The sequence below is a fragment of the Penaeus chinensis genome, chromosome 21 (genome assembly GCF_019202785.1).
Source record: "Penaeus chinensis breed Huanghai No. 1 chromosome 21, ASM1920278v2, whole genome shotgun sequence".
Classification (NCBI taxonomy): Eukaryota; Metazoa; Arthropoda; class Malacostraca; order Decapoda; family Penaeidae; genus Penaeus; species Penaeus chinensis.
Genome location: NC_061839.1, coordinates 25,241,381 through 25,246,380, shown reverse-complemented (window position 1 = coordinate 25,246,380; position 5,000 = coordinate 25,241,381).

Genomic DNA, 5,000 nt, shown 5'->3' with positions numbered 1-5,000 from the left:
CTTCATGGACGTCGCCCAACTGGCTGCTCATCTCGCAGCACAACACCGAGACCAGCAGCGGGAGCGCGGCTGCCAGCGGTGCCGAAAGAGGTTCCTCACGTACGAGGACAACACCGCCTGCGACCCGTGCCTCATGAGCCTGCGGCAGAGCGCCCTGCCCAGCCGCAAGGGTAGCGGCGCCCCTATAGGATCGGCAGCGACAGAGTGCGTCTGCGGGCACTGCCGGCAAGTGTTCCCCTCCAGAGTCCTGGCGGAGCTTCACTGCCTGTCCACCGGCCACGATCTCGCTCAGATAGGAAGCGCCGAGGAGGTGAAGGTGAAGGAGGAGGACGCCTCTCTGGTCGCGGGAGACGCCAGTGGGGCCGGGGAGGCGAAGGAGGCGGCCCGGGGGGCAGGGCCGCCGGCGCCCTCCGGGAGCGAGGCGAGGAAGTGGGCCGGGAAAGCCAAGGCGAGCCGGAAGCGCCGCCTCACCAGAAGGAACCAGACGTCGTGCGAGGTGTGCGCGAAGGAGTGCGGCTCCGTGTCCAGCCTCTACATGCACCTCCGCACGGCCCACCCCGCCATGTTCCCCCACGAGTGCGGCGTTTGCGGCCGGAGGTTCAGCCTGGAGGCGAGCGCGCGCGACCACGAGCGCCGCCACGCCGTCGGAGAGCTGCAGTGCCCGGCATGCCCGCTCCGCTTCACGCGCATGTCGCACCTGCACCACCATGCCCGCCAGCTGCACCCGGACTTCACGGAGTACCCTTGTCAGTACTGCGGCGCCGTCACGCCCACAGTCGACGCCCTGCACTCGCACATCAAGGTACACCACGGCGACCGCCTGGGCCTCCCGGCGGATTTCACCTGCGAGGTGTGCAAGGAGAGCTTCCACACGGGCAAGGCGCTCGCCACGCACCGCTCCAGCCGCCACCCGGGCACGGCTGAGTGCGGCTTCTGCGGCGCGCACGTGGGCAGCCGCTACCTCAAGAAGCACATCAACGCCGTGCACACCAAGGAGAAGACGCACCGGTGCCACGAGTGCGGCCAGGACTTCTACTCGCGCACGAGCCTCACGGGCCACCAGAAGCGGCACCACGCGCCCAGGAAGCACCTGTGCGAGCAGTGCGGCAAAGGCTACGTCAACAACGTGGAGCTGCAGCGCCACCTGAAGGCGCACCGCAACCAGCGGGACTTCAAGTGCGACGTGTGCGGCCGCTCCTTCCTGAAGGCCGTCGACTTGACCTACCACCGCAGGTCCCACACGGGCGAGCGGCCCCACCAGTGCATGCTGTGCCAGGAGTCCTTCATCCGGCCCCTGGGGCTCCGGAAGCACATGCTCAAGCACACGACGGCCAGGAAGGGCAAGCGCCACAAGTACTCCAAGAAGAAGATCGACGAGTTGACCTCCTCCGTGATCTGCCACGACGCGTCGGCGCAGGATGCGGAAGCCCACACGCCCGCGGACGTCGGGGGGCTCGGGACGGGGGAAGTCGCCCCTGGGAGCGAGGCGCCGCCGCAACACGCGCCGCCCTCCGATTTGCCGCAGCCTCTGCAGGTGTTCCCGTCGCCCAGCAGTCTTGCAGCCACCTCCCTCGCCCAGTCACAGCCTCGCCTGCAGACCACATTACAGCAGCTGACGCCGTCCACGCTGCAGGTGCAACAGCTGGCGGTGACGGACTTAGACGGCAGCCAACTGGAGGGCCAGCTCGAGCTCTCGCAGGTGGTCGAGGACTTGAGCAGCGGCGAACTGCTGGGGATGGGCCCCGACCTGCTGCTGGAGGCCACAGATGTCCGCGGCGACGACGACGTCGAGGGGGCGATGGGAGAGGGCGTCAAAAGGGGGGACGGGGAACCGGCCGCACAGCCCGTGCAGGTCATTTATGTGCAATTTGTTGAGGACGCGACCGGATGGAGGTCGGAACAACAGCTGCAACCACTCTCTTAGTGTGAATATGGTGTAGGTGTTAGAGTACAAATAGCTTTTTTATATTTCGTTGAAAGTGATGCAACGTTAGAAACTCTCTCTCTCTCTCTCTCTCTCTCTCTCTCTCTCTCTCTCTCTCTCTCTCTCTCTCTCTCTCTCTCTCTCTCTCTCTCTCTCTCTCTCTCTCTCTGTCTGTCTGTCTGTCTGTCTGTCTCTCTCTCTGTTTGTCTCTCTGTCTCTGTCTATCTATCTGTCTCTGTCTGCCTGTCTCTGTCTATCTATCTGTCTTTGTCTCTATCTGTGTGTCTGTCTCTCTGTCTCTGTATATGTGTATATATCTATATGTGTATATATATATATATGTGTATATATATATATATATATATTATATATATATGTATGTTTGCATATATGTTTATGTATGTATGTATGTATGTATGTATGTATGTATGTATGTATGTATGTATGTATGTATGTATGTATGTATGTATGTATGTATGTATGTAATATGTGTGTATGTATGTATATGTGTATACTGTTTATATGTATATATGTATGTATGTATGTATGTATGTATATATGTATACACATATGCACAGCTCTGCTGTTTAAAATCTGTGATCAAAGTTAAATTAAAAGAAAAAAATCCAGTCTTAATTGTCTTATCATTAACCTGGCAAGTTGGCCTAAATCAAGGCAACAAACTGACACGCAAGCAACGCCCTCGACACTACTTCAAACCCGGGAATTGTGGGCCAGGCTTCGTTAGCTCTGTCTAGGTTCCCATCCTCGTTATGCCCTTCCTTTGGTACTATATATAGTTAAATAATTGGCTGTGTCTAATACTATGCAGAAATTAAACTTTAATGTTGTATGGATATTATTGTAAGGCATGGTATTTGCAAACACAAACACAAGCACACACACATGCACACACACATGCACACACACATGCACACACACACATGCACACACACACATGCTCACACACACATGCACACACACACATGCACACACACACATGCACACACACACATGCACACACACATGCACACACACATGCACACACACACATGCACACACACATGCACACACACACATGCACACACACGTTCTCACACACATGCACGCACACATGCACACACACATGCACACACACATGCACACAAACACATGCACACACACATGCACACACATGCACACACATGCACACACACACATGCACACACACACACATGCACACACACATGCACACACACATGCACACACACACACACATGCACACTCACATGCACACACACATGCACACACACACATGCACACATCCAATTCTCTCTCTCTCTCTCTCTCTCTCTCTCTCTCTCTCTCTCTCTCTCTCTCTCTCTCTCTCTCTCTCTCTCTCTCTCTCTCTCTCTCTCTCTCTCTCTCCCTCTCTCTCCCTCTCTCTCTCTCTCCCTCCCTCTCTCCCTCTCTCCCTCTCTCCCTCTCTCCCTCTCTCCCTCTCTCCCTCTCTCCCTCTCTCCCTCTCTCCCCACCCCCTTTCTCTCTTTTTTTGAGTAAGACTTTATTTGGTATTGTTTTGGAATGTGCATAATGACAGAGTAATGTCGTAAGAGAAACTTATGTATCTTCAGTATGGCTAGAACACCTTTTCGTGAGACCGAATTTTACACATTTTCAATCTGGTCATCTGAACGTAAATTATTGTAAAGAAATTAAATAGATTTTATTGCTTTTCAGGCCCAGAGAGAGGCGGAGGCCGCGCTCGCGCCCCCAAATCTAGAGACGAGCCACCTGGATCACGCGGACGCAGGGGCGGGCGAGCACTCGAACCCCGTCCGCCGCTCTGGGAGGCAGCGACAACCTTCCGCCCGGCACCCCCGCCCACATGCTGCGCCCGCGCCCACCCTCGTCAGGGCAGCGCCGCCCTCCCCTGCCAACACCATCCCCCCCGAAGAGCTGGCGGCGAAGCTCAATTTCGAGGAACTCGTGTGCGGTTGCGGCGAGACCCTGGCGTCAAGGACGGACTATGTGGACCACGTCCTGACGCACGTGGCGGGGGCCTTCCGCTGCCCTCAGTGCCCGTGCGTATACACGTGCTCGTCCCGCCTGGCGCGTCACCAGCGCCTTCTGCACTCCCGAGGGGACACGCCCAATGACGCCCTCCCGCACGGCTCTCCGGTCGCTGCTCCGGGCGACGGCGTCGACGAGCGGTGCCACCTGTGCGCGGACGCGGTGAGCGGCGGCGACGGGGACCTACGTAACCACATGCGGGTGCACCTCTGCGGCGAGCACGAGTGCCCCGTGTGCGCGCTCCGGCTCGACACGTCTTACGCCTTGGAGATGCACGTGCAGCGGAAGCACCCGAGCCTCCTGCACGCCTTCCTCAAGAGCGAGGACTCTCTGAAGGACGAGAGTTCGAAGGGCGAGGATTCGGGCGGCCTCCCTGTGCGGTGCGACGTGTGCGGCAAGGTCGTGGCCACGCCCTCGCGCCTCGCCCGACACAGGTACCTGCAGCATCCAGAGCACTACCCGTGGCCGTGTGCCGCGTGCACGCTGGCCTTCCCGTCGCTGCACGCCCGCGACCACCATATGTGCCCACACCGACGGAAGGGCGGTAAGGCGGCGCCCGGTGACGGCAAGAAGAACGAGTGCCTGGTGTGCAACACAGCGTTCAAGTCGCGGTTAAGCCTGGAGTGCCACATGCGGCGCGCGCACCCGACCGAGGCGGCGGGCCCTCACGCGTGCCCCGTGTGCGGCCGCAGTCTCAGCTCCCGCAAGGCGCTGACGGACCACCTGCGCTGCCACCGCCGCGAGGGCTTCGCCTGCGAGTTCTGCGGCGCCAGGCTCAAGACCCTCGACTCCCTGAACGTGCACATCAACGAAATTCATACGCACGTGGTCCGCCTGCAGTGCCGCCTGTGCTCGCAGGTGTTCTTCTCGTCGGGGCGGCTGTCGTACCACATGAAGCGCCACCACACCGACCGCCGCTCCTACACCAACCTGTGCCACCTGTGCGGCAAGGCGTACCCATACCCGAGCGAGCTGCGGCTGCACCTTCGCGCGCACCGTAACGAGCGCCCCTACAGGTGCGACC